The following is a 16,281-nucleotide window of genomic DNA, read 5'->3' on the forward strand; positions in this document are numbered from 1 at the left end:
GGAAGTAAAATCTCGGTAGGAAATTAGTTTATGGATATTTTATATATTTTTTTATATTATGTGCATTTTTTGCAATTTTGCACTTCCAAATTTCCTATAAATACATAAAAATTCGTAGTCCTCTGACACCATATTGACTGTAATACTCTTTGTATTTTAATGGAGAAAAACGCTAGTGAAATCAGAGCCAACATGACGCCGTAAGTCCTCCGGCCGTGTATATTTAAGATCGTTACACAATGACGAGACGTTCGTGGGATCGCTGAGCGAAATGATCGTAAATTATAGTCGAGCTCCAGGCGGGCAAAAGATTGCCGATTTCGGCCCGAACGGAAGCCTAATTGTGCGTGTAGCAAAAACATCCTAGTCGCTACTAATTGCTACCTGGTGAGCGTATCACGGGAGAAAGAATGTAAATCACGAGTGGCCTCGTGCACGGTGGCAAATGTATGTATTATCCTCTGCATAACGGTTACACCTGCTTCTCTCTTTTTTGGGGGGACCCAATTCGGTAATCTTTTTTATCTTTCATCGATACGTTCGATAAGCACTTCATTCTCATTCTTATTTATAGAGCGGTTAGATTATTAGCCTACTGTGGAAAGTACTAGCTATTTATAGATTGCGGATGTTTATATAAATTCATGTTTTTGTAGGCGAGTAAAGAGGTGAAAATAAAACAAAGATTTGTTTTACATGTTAAAAGTAGTAGGCAATGTTCTGTTTTTAATATTTTATATATTTTATATGTTATTTGTCGTTTGAATATCTTTATGCATTTTATATATAAAAATCGATAGTTTGTTTGTTAAAATGCTTGGTCAAGAAGAAAATTTGTAACGAAAGACCTTGACAATTGTCTAGAATTTTATTCGCGATGATGCCGTGTGTTTTGTATCTATTATGTTGTGTATATGTTATTTCCGAATCTCATTCTTGTTTCAACAAGCAAACAGACTTAATATATTTAAAAATCTTTAGCATATAATCGGAACGAGAAAATAGCGAGTCCTTTGTACATATTCTCTTCGAACTTAAAAAATTTTTTTAATTGTAACAAATTGTTACAATGAAACATTTCGTCGTCAATTCCAGCTTAAAAGCCTTTCACAAAAACGTACGATGGTAAGAAGTTAATTAACGTATTACCTGTCTGAAATAGTTTAAGACTAAATTAAAGTCATCAAAGTAAACGAATCGTCGCAATTCAGATTTCAAAAAACCGCGAATCAGTACCTTCTGTCCGTTTCAACAAAAACATCTAATTCGCTTCATAAATTTATCCAGTCGACTTTATTCTCGAACACCAGTCATATTGCTTGCAACAAAAAGACCTGTTCCGTCAGAACTTGTTCCATTTCTACAATGCAATCTCATTCTTCGCGTCTCTGCATCGAGACTCTAACGGTCCACCAATTTTACCAACATCGTAAAACTAGATTCCAATCGATTTCAAGTACGGTCGTTTTACAATAGTTACAGCCGCGGACAAGAGAGATAACCCGATAACAATTCACTGCGAACGGCTAAGTTGTACCGAAGACAGACTCTGCATAGAAATTACAAGCACGATCACCGTTGGTCGACGTTGAGATCGAGGATCGGTATCGCGAGATCGCGTCGTGATCATGGTCGAAGGAAAAAATCTTGGTACCGTTCTATACGAGAGTCTCCTGGTGATTGACTCGGGAATTTACGTCGTAATAAGGACAAGTTGCTTTGTATGGACAGAAGCCTTTAGAGCTTTCATTTATTGTGGTTTTTGTAAGACTCAAAGGCTAGGAGGAGATTCCAATGATATTTATTAATAGAATCGTATGTGTAAATTTTGATTTAACAAGTTAAATATAATAGACCTTTCAGCAAAATTTAGGAACTCTTGTTTTTGATTGAATATATATAAAAAACATAGATTTCCATCTGAACATTTAATTAACTTTTCTTGTTGTTTCTTTACAACTTTTGTTTGAAATATTTTTCCATACTTTAAGATACCTAACAATTATTAATTAAATCAAGAACATTGTACATTATCTGTAATATTACAATTCTGAAGATTAAAATAAATTTTGTTTAAATAATTAATTTTAAATAATAGGAATTTAAATTCAAAGCGATAAAAATGACACCGTAATGGTAAGAAAATTCAAGTATGTCGAATCGTTTCGCAAATATAAAGATGCATCGCGTGTTAGGTTTACGCTGGATGTCATGTATACACGTAGAAGCGGAACAATAAATGAACGTTGTCGGCGAGGTATCGTGGCATTTATTGGTTTCTGAATTTTATTGTAGTGCGATTGCAAACGAATCGAATTCGGTACGAGAGGAATGCTAAACGCTTGAGGCGAACAGATCGCATTCTTCGAAATGTTGCGTTGGATGATTTCTTTTAACAACCCGGATTATTGGTTTAGCTTCGCTTTAATTTAGATTGTAGTCATTTATCAAGATAAGGAATTAAATGGAGTGTACATGCAGTATAAGGAATAAATAAACTACTAAAAGCAATTAATGTAACTAATTTCGATTGCTAATATTATATCATGCTGCTTTCGATAAGGGAATGAGTTCATTTAAATTGAATCTGAAATAGTTTGAATTATGGAGATGAAACTATAAAAATTTCCAAAGATAAACATGATCTAATTAAAGGAGAATATTGAGCTATTTTCTTGCCTCTCTTTCCAATCGATATTTTTAATAACCATCTTTAAGAGTACGATATATTGGTATAAGATATTAAAAAGGTATCGGTAAAAGTATTATGAATTGACCGCATCCGTTAAACACAGCAAAAATATCTTAATGAATATATAGGATGTTAAAAAACTTGTAAGCATAAAATGTGCCGGTTAAAAGGATTCATCAGAGAAGATAAAAATGTTTTAATATATGCCCGGAACTAACCGGTTTAAGAGGAATTCAAGTTTTTGGCCTGCGAGGCAATCACCTGTTGTATGCTCCAACCTTAATCCTATTCATATTTTTCACCACCATTCACGACAAATACATCCAATTCTGTTTTTACTTTGAGGAAGCTGTCTAAAAAAAGATATAGTGTGTATGAAAAGATAAAAAGAATAATGATAGGTTGTTTTCAAAGAAATTATGTAAAAGTCTCCAATTAAATCTTTATTTCATTTTTATTCATTTGCATGCATTTCGTGTTTCATGAACTTATAAAAGCGATCATGTGCACACGTATATTATAGAACAAATTATCCTTCGTAAAGAAAATAATATGCCAGTAATTCAAGAATCCAAATGGGCAAAAAATAATGGCTATGCTAATTAGATTCACAAAGTTGACGTTTTTAAACATTTGTAGGATCTATGAAGTACATAATAATTCAAAACTTTTCACCGGTAGTGCACATATATATAACAAAAATTTTTATTCTCCCCAAACATTCATCCAGCTTTCCTATAAATCACAACGAGGAATCGATCGTTTATTTCTCCGTAAGCTAAATATATTCGCAGTTCAGCTTCTTAGGTAGGAATGTCTGTCTACGAAATACAACCATCATGCGTACAGGCGAATAATCATCGTGTTCAGAGCAACGCGGCCGGCTTGAATGCTGTCTTAAAGAACCTTTAATTATCGTCGAACAAAAATATCATCGCGCAGCAAAATAACACATAGTACCCACCAATTCATCTAACCGCGGCAATCTTCGAAAACATTTCACTTCCAGGTATTCCCGGTTCTCTTAATCACTCTCAGGCTACACGCCATCGGACCTGCTATATTTCTTCTTAGTTCTTTAACGCCGATGTTCCCGACATGACGAGACACGTGGTCAGAGGTCGGTGTACCGTCGGTGTCTCGATACTTGGAAAGCTGACAGAATGTTGCCTATGTTCACGATAATAGACTTGTTTCCACGAGAGTTTGTACAAAAGACTGATGGAGTCTCCGTGTTTCCAAAGAGATGAATATAAGCTGTAGGAACAGTGAAGGGGCCACAGGATTTCTGATGAGTTCAGCCTTGGATTCAAACACGAAAGCATATTATTTGATCAAAAGGAAATGATGGAATACAGTAGACTTATTGAGAAGTGGGTTAATTTTCGATCATTTGAAGTTGCGCGAACTTTTTCTTGAAATAATGTTCCGTGATTTCTTGTTGTTAAGTATATGCTTGACTTTGTATGATTTGAATTGGTATTCTATGAACTGTACGTTTATATTCATCTCCGTTTCTTCAGTATATATTTTTCTAGGTTAAATAAAATACCTTTTCGAATGATGGATATTTGTCTAATTTTCGTTTACAGAGTAAAGATTATCTACTTGTCCGTTGGTACGTAGATTTTAATATTCTTCTTGTGTTCTTCCTCTTTAAAGCTCGAAGATAGGATTCTAGTTTCCCAAATTTTTAAAAAATCAACAAGTCTTTGAATTTCTATTTTCTTAAGTGTTTATATCTTCCTTTAAGTTTTCTTGAAACTTAGTCCATAGGAAATAGTGATAAGCACAGTTAGAAAATTCCGGATGAAACGCAGGAAATGCTGTACGTGCAATCCTGTCGCGTGTCTTCTTCCGCGACGGAGCCGATTTAACGATCGCGCTAATGATTGCCCATCTTTTCTGCGTGTACACGTGCTTTTTTCTTTTGTCGTGAGCACAATACCAACTAATCAAGTTCCTCGTTCGAACGCGCAGTACGTATGGAAAGCACGGAAAGTGTTTCTTTTTTACCCGTCACTCCGTTCCGTTCACCACACGACTATTCGTTACTCCTTCGTCAGTTCCTTGCATTGATTTCACAATGGCAAGTAATTATGTGTGAACTCGCTTTGTCATCGACTCTTCTTACCTTCATGACGATCCTGTCGGTTGGATGTTGCGGTAAAAATTATCGAAGATGTATCAACAGGAATAACGAAATTTCGAAATTACTAATTGACGGGCATGTATTGGATTCCTTTATCGTATTTATATAAAGAATGCAATATGTTTATGAAAACGAAAGCCTCTAATGTTTGGACGATAAGGGAAAACTGAGTATGGAATAAAACTTTGTACAAAATTATTTGTTAAACTGTATATAGAACTATAAGTTGCAGAGCGTGGGTGTATCGATAGACAAAAGAACCAATTTCTGTTCCTAACTTCTTCTTTCTTATTTCCTGATTTCTTTCACATAGGCCTACATATATTTCAAATTGATCCAGAACTATGATTATTCCATAAACACTTTTAATATGAGAACCAACCATAAGCAGATAAATTCAAACCATTTCATTTCCTCGTCACGTGACTCATACTCTGCACAATGAGAAGCGGAATTCCCATACTATGAGAAAACGAAACAGCGCTACCGAGCGTACGCCAAAAACGAACGAAGCTAAACAGCATGGAACCAACGGCAAGAAGTCGACGTCAACTGGACGCGTTTCAGTTTCCCGCGACATCGTTCTGACAGCCATGAAGAATCGTCGTCATCCACGGCCAGTCGGTCCGGCATTATAATGAAAATTTATAGCAGCGCGCACTGCGACGCTATTGTAGCTAATACCAGCGCCGTGGCTTGTCCATCGCAAGAGAAAAACTTTCACACAACGAAAGGATAAGGATCTATGAAATACTCTGAGTAAATATCGTTGATCTCTGTGCTATAACGATAGTTATGCGTATTGTTCGTAGCCGGACAGTTGGCTAGAGCAACGAATACGGGTCTGATTGGTTTATAATAGTATGTTACATTAAACTTCGAGTCTTGAATCTTTAAAAGAAACTTCATGGTTTAAGCTATAAGTTACGCTACGACTCTCTAGGTTCAATGTATATGTTAATTTTATTTGCAGATGTGAAGCTTTCGGCAATTACATGTGCCTATTTTAATTAAATCGTAAAATTTGAACTCGTGAACGTCGGAAGGATACAAACCTGCCACTTAATAATCTTCACTAACACAGTTGTTGAACCTATCTTTATGGTTCTATTAGATTTATCATACACAACCAATCAGACCCACTTTTCTTCCACGTGCCTTCTTCTGAACGACCAACAGTACATATCTTGCATCTGTGTTATTCAACTGACTAACTTTCCAACCACGTATAACATATGGTAGTCGATACCTGCATTTATCTTCGACCGCGACAAATAACTTCATAATGTTAATCCTATGGAGAGAGTCGCTTCGTTAATTGCATTGGGGACAGATTTGATGAGACGAAGCTATCGAGCTCGATAGAACGAAACGCGGCGCCAAATGAAAGGAACTCGTGTGCTGGCCAGCTGTTAGTGTCTTTTTAAGCGTTTAACGGATCGTAGGAATTTATGGGCGGATTATAATATCGCCAACCGAGAAGATAAATGTCCGCGTGGTGTCGCGTCGTGGCGAACGACGAGAAAAATGGACGTGACAGGAATAATAAAAGCGGTCACTGTGCGTTCTGCTCCCTTTCGCTTTCATTTGAACTCGTGGATAGATTGAAAGGGAATTACAGATCGAAAATCGAGATTAAAAGTATGTTGATTTATTTTAATGTGCTCGCTATATCCGAACCAACAGGAAGACAAAATTTGGAATTGAAAATTTGTTCAAGGGTACGAGAAGCTTTATTATATTTGAGTCGTTTAATGCAATAATGGTATAAGTCAATTTTTTGCCTATTTGGTTTGACACCACACTTTGAAAGCGTAACCTTTATTCTATTTTGTGCAGAAGTGGTGTAAGTATATCTTCATTATTTTCTCAGTGAATAGAAGAATAGGTGAAAGTGACGGCCATTCGACTCGTTACAGAATTTTTACTTTATCCCTCATTGTCCAGTAATCAACCTTTTTGACTTACGCCACTTTTCAATTAAATGGCTCATTTGTAGTGAGAGTATTTATTTAAACGTGTAATTTAATAAGGTTTTGTTGCATGTGTGATAAGCTGGTTAGTTCGAGTTGAGGAATAAAATATGAAACGTTGGATGGTTTGTAGGTTTAGTGGAACGCAGTGTAATAATTTAAAAGAGACGTAAGATATTCATGATTCCGTTTTTTATCTCCAGACGAAAAATATGAAATCTGAATAAAGTAAGAAATATGAGATGCACAACGTGGAAATAAACGTGGCCCGTTACTGAATACTACAGAGGTATGTTATAGCGTCATAAATAATTCCCGAGGGCAGCACTAGCGCTAATATTTTCTTATGAAAACCTATTTTTGCAAGTCGATGTCCAACGAGGACCGTTTCTAACAAAACAATTTGCGAACGTGGCATTTAGTCGAGCAGAAATTCCGTTGCGGGAAAGATTGCGAACATTTTTCGTACTTGTAGCGCAAAACAGTTCCACGATGGTAATAGGAACGATGCCATTAACTTTATCGTTGTTGTCACAGATAACTGAGACACAAATAATATGTCGTGAAAATCTCCATAATTAGTGGACAAATATAGTTGCAGCTATAAATGAAATACAAAATTATAATAAGAATGAAACTTATTATCCTACGTACAATCAAATACAGTATTTAAAATATAAAATTCTGTAATACCAGCATAATTCTTTAATAGAAAATCAAACATACAATATCACTATACAAGATTATAATAGCAGTAAAAGTTACTATCCTATATATAATCCAGAAAAATTAAAGATCAAAGAATCCTATTGATTAATGTTATACTTTTTCAATGAAAGAATAATCGAAGTCCAGCTATATGATTATGAACTACATGGATTTCAGGGATTTATATTTTTATGTATTTTTTCTTCATATCCGTAAGACTAGGTAATAAAACTCTATGACCTACAAAATGTTATTTGTCCATCCACTAATGTTACTTATTACTTAATAAATTATTGTGCAAGAGGATTCTGATGTTCAATCCCTGATAATTCTCTCATGCTCCACACTAGATCCATCTGACGTTTCCAATCTAGTCTGAACGCAATTCGTCAACCTATCCACGGGATGAAACGATAGAATCTCACATCCTTCGGGCATTGTGGTGCAGCTCGTAAACAGATACATATAATTTGGTGAAACGTGTTAGATAACTTTCGTAATAACCGCCAACGGGCGACTGTTTACAAAGGAACGTGGATGGCGAATCGCCTGTATGCCGATTGAGGCACTCTAGGAACGTCGATACGGAAAAGGCGGAGGATTTACGAGTTCGCCAATGGGTCTCAATCGTGATTCCAGAGATTTGTTTCGCGATAATCGCTCGCAGGTATCAATTTTCGCGCGTCCTCGCGATTACCCTTCTCGATACAGTCTTTCCTCTTCGACCAGAAAGAGAGTTTACATTGTGTCGCCTAACCGCGTGCACGTGGCCGTCCCTAACGCGTGAAATCTCACTCAGAAGTGACTTAGGAGTTCTGAGAGCCGTGCAATTCCTGGCCGTTACCTAAGGGCGCGGACTTCATTTCTTCGACAATGAATGCTAACACGATCGATAAAGTATGGAGAACTGGAATTCGAGAAGTTAATTTTGTTATTTACGAGCTGAAACAAATACAGTGAGAATGAAAAGTTAGTATGCAGCTTGAAGGCACGAAATTTATTCAAACATTCCTATACATATGTTGCATAAATTGAAAATTGGTGGAAAAAATATTTAAATGTCCTGTATCGTGTATCTCATGATTCATTCTATATATACATGGTCAGCATATTAATTTCCATTTGTTCGATTATCTCTATAAATTATGTGTATATGTATTGCCATTATTATTTCATATCGTAAAGTACGACCGAGTAATTATTGATGCTTCAGAAAAAACAAACGATTTCGAAATATACCACATGAATGTGTGCAGTTGTCATAGAAGTGGAAACTGAAGGAATGGTGGCGGTTCGTATGTGCCAGAATGAAGCTTATCTTACGAATGATCGCTTAAGGGGACGAAGAATGTTCCCTGTTTTGTATTTCAAAAAGCTGCTGCTGGTTTTGTTCACGTGGCAACGTATTTACTGCGAATCGACTGGAAAATTGCGATAATAGCAGTTTCGTGACCATTTGTTCGCAATGAAATGGAAACGTTTTGTATTCCTTTCCAGCTACGTAGGTAATGGTCTTTAAACATAAAACTGCATGGCTTTTGTTCCGTTAGTTATAGTAGAAGTCTTTTGTTAAGAAGATACAATAATACTTCGAATTGCTCTCTTTCTTATGGATATTATTATTTGTAATAGAGTAACTCACGAAGAAACGTATATCGTTTGTAGAAACGTCGCAAACATAAATATTTTAAAACTGAATACCAAGCTTGTGCTTATGGTTTAGTTCTTCAATAAAGATTATATTATTTTAATAAACTGATTTCTTAAAATCAATATTAGAATTATAACAACGTCTTATTAAAAACTACTTTATCACGTAGAAAATCCTTATCACAAATTAAAATCTTGATTATCGAAATAAAAAGAGAAGTATAGTAGAAAATGAACATAATATCAACATGTAAAATCAATATTAATTCTACAAAAAGCACTTGCATGTTGCTATAATAATAGTAAATAAACGATCTGAAGCCCATCATTTCAAAAATTTCACACGTATTAACCACTTAAAATTTCATTATGCCGGACATACACGATCCTAAAACTTCATCACATGTCGCGTCACGCTGTTCCCATCAGCGAAGCGATCTTTTAAACACCGAACTTCATTATTCCCGTCAAATTAATTCCAAACAAGATACAGCAGCGTGGCGAAGGTGTATCTAACCACGGATCTGCAATACCGTGGCCGCAGCAGCGAGCAGTCCCATAAAACAGCACGATACAATGCGCTATCGTGCACAGTGGATCCGCAGCTGGTAGAGAAACACGTAGTCAGAATAGGCGACGGGCTCGCTGTACTTTCGTTCCTTTACTTCGATCAAAGAATCGACGTGCTCGTTTGTACGTCCGCATGTTGATACACTGTTCCGCGATGCATGTTGCACGTTTTACAGGGAAACAATAACGCGAATCCGTACATGGTATACGTGGATCGTGGCGAGTCCCCCCCCCCCCCCCACGGGAATGCCGGGACATTTGGTGTTCGATACGCGTATTCGTTGAATAGTGCTTCCATTTGTATTCGAACTGCGTTCCTGAATCCTTCCATTCGAGGTCCAAGCTGCGCTTCATAGTTTGCAAACTGTTTACTTACGTACTGGCTATACACCATGAGCATATGACATCTGGAAGTACGTGCGATATATTTGATAATCGTGACTCTACATTACTTCGTGATCCTTAAGAAGGTGTGGCTAATATCAGTGATTGACTTACTGATCGATTGTGTTTTTGTAAAATTTGCACCTGCAGTGTTGTTGGTTATGGAGAAACTTGGAGGAGGAGGATGGAGGACGAGAGAAAATACGAATATCGAGTGGTTCAGAAAGTTTTAAAGTCGGAAAAATACGAGGATAATGTATGTTGATGGAAATAAGATTTCACATACTGTGTTTTTCTGTGATATTTTATGCTATCCATTAGGTAGCCTCATAATTACTTTATCAAGAAATTTTTTTTATATGAATTTTGATACCATTGGAATTTTTTTTTAGATATGAATTTTGATAAGTTTGGAGAGCTCATGAAGTATTTGCCTATCAACTTGCTTGACACGATGATTTCTGATCGTATGGCTATTAAGCAACTTTTTGTCCTCGACTTTAGGTTTCAATGGGAAAAAAGATTTAACATTTAGGTTTAAACAGATTTAGTAATTCTCAAAAACAATGGTAAGCATTCGCGTCATAAATTTGTAACTGAATTTAACTTTACAACTGAACAGTGACAAAGAGTTAATACAATAGGTTAAACTGAATGAACTTTAGGAAAATCGATGCAGGAGATCATGGCGGATTAAGGAACGGAGAAAAGGAGGAGGAGAAAGTAATCAGAGTGGAATCTTGGTTTCTATGTTTGCTACGAAAAGTTGAAGCCCCTTCGGATGATTGAATTAATTAGAGGCTTTTGTAAGATCGGATACTTTTAGCTAAATTTTCTTTCTTAGACACGTGGAATTGTAGAAATTGCTGATCGCAAGTTTTTAAACTTTACCAAAATATGATACCAGTAGAATTTTAATACTCAAACGTGCATGTTTGGTGTTATAGAGGTATTTCTTCTTTTTTGCTTTATTTCACTGCTGAGGAAATGACCTCGTATGCACAAAATGGTATTCTGATAAATTGCCTGCAGCTGAACGAGACATGGAGCCTCTAAAGCCATTTTTCCCCTTAATACATTGAACGTCACATCCTTCAGAAATAGGTGACACTTACTTTCGTCCAAAGATAAATGAGCCGAAAGGTGCATCGATCACAAAAAGTTCGTAATGACCCGAATTTTGTTGACCGAGCGTCATTTTAATATCTGCGAACATGAAAAAGTGGGGCAATCGCGTAGAAAAATCTTTAAAAAGTGATGAAATCGTTCATATTTCTATAGTTTGACATTATTGATTATTATATTATTATGATATTAACTATTGATTTATACGCGCGAAATATGATTTCATCAAAAAATTGATTGCAGTTTGCGATACTTCATCACACAAGACGTGTTCAACTTTCTCGCCACAAAATTGTCAGATTAATTAATTAACACATTTTCATTCAAATACACTCTACAAAATATCTCAGTACAATTATTACACGTACAAAAATTCTACTAACCTTCTCTACATTTTTGGCTTAACTGACAAAAAAAAGCAGCCATGCCAGTCGTTGTCCCAATCCCGAATCCATTGCGCGAGAAATAAAAAGGCGAGCAGGCAATGATCTCGTAAATAAGCGCGGAGACATTGCTACTTTCTCGAATCGACTACACGCAATAAATTGCCAGCAACAATGGCCGAACGAGTTGCAAGGGGACACATAAATTGGTATCAAGCTCTCAGCGCTTAATTCAACGCAACATTCGTACGGGCCTTCCAATCCCACGCGATGTTCACCTGGAGCACACGATGTCCTTGAGACAGCGATATTGCGTCGAGTCGCCGGTCCAGACAACATTTAACGATAACGAAACGCGAGCAAAAGGTGTGCACACAGAGTGTCCACCCGTGCCTCCTCTAAATCGTTGGAACAGGTACACCAAGTGACCACCTATAGGAACGAACCAATCTATTTGTCGTCCGTTGCTAACCTCCACCCTTTCTTTTCTAAAACGGAAAAAACGAACGAAGATTCGTTAATATGTGGTCTCAGGGACGCGAAGGGACGCGACGTTGCGATTTTTTCGAAGCATGTTGCAGTGTTATTAGAGCCGGTATCACTGGTTACACGCACGTGATTCACGGTTACCATTAGCATGGTTTTTACCACAGCCATCGTATGGTGGACACGTTTTCTTCCTTTTGCCTCTTTCAATCACGGCGAGTTTAATAAGGCGCCGTTGAACATGCGAATTTCGCGAATACGCGAGATGAAAAATCGAGAAGTCATTATCAGCCTGTGAAACACGGCGTGTTCAACGTAATCGTACACTCCCTCTCATAAGTATCGGACATTGGAACAAGTTATTGGTGCAGTACACCTGCTGATGTAATATAGAACGTGATAATTATTCCAGATTATCAAGGAGACTGCTAATTGGTCAAAACTATATGAAGATTACAGGTGAAAGATATGATAATTATAAGTTTGTTGATTTTTTGGTTTTAATGTTACTTAATAGTTAAAAGCATATTTTTACACCTTCTGTGCGCAAGTTGCATCGTTTATGTCCACGTCTAATTGTTTTACTATTCCAGGTTCTCAAGAAATCTGTAAGGATTCTAACATACTAACAGCCTCTACTGTATCGCACAAACGATTTTTGAGTCAAGCGTTTAAATGATATTTCAAGGAAAATAGAAATTTAGTTTGAAGAAATATATGGATGAAATCTCACTGAGTGCGTAAATGGTCCAGGTTCCTATGAATCATGGGCTACGACAAGTTAATAAATTACTATTAATTTTATTTAATATTTCGCAAGTCTCCCAATACTTATGGACGGAGGTGTACACGCGAGGAAAAACGATGAATAGAATAATGTTTTTATAAGTTGTTGTCTTGCAACGTTTCGGGGACATCGTGAGAGTCCACTGTTTACGTGGAGCATAAGTATAGTAGGTCGCGATTGAACGATCTGGCTTCTTCACTCGAGAGCACGTATAATTAGGATCGTATTACATGCGTACTGATCTTGTCGTTTTGCTTACTCGTTATCGAGCACCGTTGACATCGTTCTCCAGGAGGGAGGATTAGCGATGTAAATTTTCCACGAGGCCAGACAAAATTATCGAGGCGCGATATCGTCATTTGGATGAAATGATAAATGAAGACGATATATATAATCGACACGACTTTGAGAACAACCAGCATTACCAGATAGTGAAACATTTGTTGTGTCGATGCTTAATTATTTGGTTCGTGTCGTGGATATCTTAATCATTAATTAATTAAAAGATAGGAATAGCGGGTTTGATATTTTATTAGCTTGAATATTGACGTTTTATTAGGATGGATAAGAATTTGGGTGAAAATGGTATTATGATAAAATATATGTTCTGATGACTTTGAATACTTTTTTTATATATGTAATAAACTTATTTAGGAATATCGAACATCAAGAAAATTGTTTTACAGATAAAAATAAGACTAATACGTGTGATGATTTATGTGGTAGTTATTTAGAAATATTGAATATCAAGAGAATTGTTTTACAAGTAAAAGGAAGAATAAAATGTTTGAAAATGTGATAATTTTGTGTGACTGTTTACGGTGGGAAATTGAATATGCAGTATTGACAAAACTGAAATGCGAGGACGTACTGAGTGTTTGAGATTAGAATGTTAAAGAAGAATGCATGGTTACTGAAGATTTTGGATGGACATGATTGAATGTATCCTGGAAACATTTGCACAATTTCATTAAAGTAGCTAATGAACATCGTATAATGTAAAAAGGAGGAATTTGCTTGAGCTGCGTACCTGAATTATTAGTTTCTGAACCATAATCGTTAAGTTCTTACATTGCGTTGTATCTCGTTATGTTGTACTCTCATATTTCAATATTATTTCAATACGTTTAATAATAGTTTTAATAATCAAAGTAATGAATATACCAAAAGAGATTAAAATTCAATATCTAAAACCGTCTTCAAACAAGGATCAATATGGCTGATAAATTTATGGAGACCCTAGAATGTCGTCACGCGATTACTAGGCATAAAGAGAATTCCTATTTAACTGGAATAGCAGGACAAGAATCCACGTTTTACTGGACTGGAATTCAAAGCAATCAAAGCATCCGGGTCGCGGCGTGGATTCTTTTTCCCTCCTAATCTCAATATCGAAATGACTACCATTCACGACACAGGCGGACAGATTTTTGCGTGATATTACGACGATTGCACGAGGGGAAAATAGAACGATTTCTCTGAAAGACGCGACCTGAATTCGCGGAGAAACACTATCGTGGATATCCTCGAATGGAATTCGAGGGACTGACAATGAAATTTGCTCCCGGAATCGAGCGCCATTAAAAGTGATCGTTGCTTGTTCGACAGCCGTGTAACCTGTGGCGCGTTGTAACTCACGTACGTCGGTAATAATTTTCTTGCACCACGTAAATCCGACCACGAACCACTTTAAAGATTTGTTAGCCGTCTCTGCCATTTTGTCAGAGGCTGGTATTGTTTTGTGAACGGAAGCCGCGTTGAAATACCTCTGAGGTTAAGTCCTATATCTTTGTTCGGACGTTTATTGCATCGATTTCTTTATCCAATTGAAGATTAAAGTTAAATTAACGAAAGCTGTTATTTCTGATTCCTTTTTAGTCAATTTATAGGATTAAATTCTGTTGAATCCACATTAAATGGAATAACTTTATTATGTTAAATTTAACTTAATAATAATAATCTAAACGTAACTTAATTTGTTGTTATTTTATTTAGGTAATGTTCGTTGAATATAGCGATGTCCACTTCTAGCATTTTGATCTTGTGTACTGATAGGACGCATGTTTCTTTCTTCAAACAATAGAAGATTGATATAACGTTTCATTTAAATAATTAAAGAGTACGTCCTTTGCTCTCCCACGACATATTTTTCAAAATTTCCAACCATTTTATTGTTCAATATTTCAATAATCAGTAAACTGTATTTAAAAAAGATTGAATTGTCATACTATTTATAAAAAATAATGGCTGAATAAATTTATCCTCCTAAGAATTCTTCACCTAAAATTCGTTATATCCAAATTGATTAGTCTCTGTCCCATTTAACTGCCAATTCATCAATCAATGTTCTATAATGGGTTGGGACAACCCATAATCTACTGTGTTAATGATAAAATAGAATTCGTTTGTTTACGAATAGAATAAAATCGAAGGATATCTCTCTCCGCTTCTTTAAGTTTGCCTTTTTAAAATCCCGCGAAAGCGCAATAGAAACTGAAAAGAAGATATCTAAGAAGTCTCACTCGTGACTCTACAAATCATAGGACGTCTCGCGCAGACGTAAATTCAAGCTACCTATCACCCCTCTCTGTTATTCACTGGCGTCAGCCTCAGGCATACAAACCATTCGATCGAAACGTGGTCAATCGATCATGAAACTTGTCCACGCTTCAAAAAATGCGTCTTACGAAGGAAGAGAAACAACAAAAATAAGAAGAAAGGGAGGAAACAGTGAAAGTTATACTTTCGAGCCAGTAAACTTATCGAATTTCCTGCCCTAACACGAATCTTGGAAACTCCACGTTTTAGGAATGGAAAATTTATTCAAGCGCGTACATTTACGCCAGCATGTTCGTCTCGACTTCGAATTCAAATGCCAGTCGATGCGACACCATAGTGCGTGAAGGACGGTGTGCTAAGTCGAATCCACAATTCAGAAGTTCTCCTCGAGCATGACGGGAAAGGTCGAAGAAGTTCACGCGTGTACGTGCACCGCTGCTTTCTATGGCGAATTGTATATGGGGCTTCGTGTGGAACGCGACATTTCAGTTCGCTGAACACGTATGAAATCACGCTGGGACTGCTGCGCAGCGTCGACCAAGTTAGGCTACTGTTATTACCTGAACAGTTACGTAACCGATGAATCATTTCGTTGAGATGTGGTATTTTACCGATCGAGTTGTACGTATTAACCTTCGCCATGTGAAATCGGTATCGTATATGGACGAGATCGTGAGGATAATGAACTGTGTGCTGAATGGTGTAGAGTTATGTGGCTCTGCACGTGGGAAGAGATGCTTTTGATCCTTCCTGGCGCTGGTCGATTTCGTATCGCGTGACTGACTGCAGCGAAATGTGTTTCCTAGACATTT

At 36.7% G+C, this 16,281-nt stretch overlaps 1 long non-coding RNA gene across 3 annotated transcripts; it reads left to right on the forward strand.

Moving 5' to 3' along the window:
- The first annotated feature begins 9,788 nt into the window (after positions 1 to 9,788).
- On the forward strand, positions 9,789 to 15,123 carry LOC122565936. Of its 3 annotated transcripts, XR_006316334.1 has the most exons (4): positions 9,789 to 10,385; positions 10,522 to 10,698; positions 10,795 to 12,582; positions 12,717 to 15,119. It is a non-coding gene; the product is annotated as an uncharacterized LOC122565936 (long non-coding RNA). The 3 variants fall into 3 exon arrangements; XR_006316335.1 differs by having other exon boundaries at positions 9,807 to 10,385; positions 10,774 to 15,123; XR_006316333.1 differs by having other exon boundaries at positions 10,022 to 10,385; positions 10,795 to 15,120.
- Positions 15,124 to 16,281: the final 1,158 nt, after the last annotated feature.

The sequence above is a fragment of the Bombus pyrosoma genome, linkage group LG1, assembly GCF_014825855.1.
Source record: "Bombus pyrosoma isolate SC7728 linkage group LG1, ASM1482585v1, whole genome shotgun sequence".
Classification (NCBI taxonomy): Eukaryota; Metazoa; Arthropoda; class Insecta; order Hymenoptera; family Apidae; genus Bombus; species Bombus pyrosoma.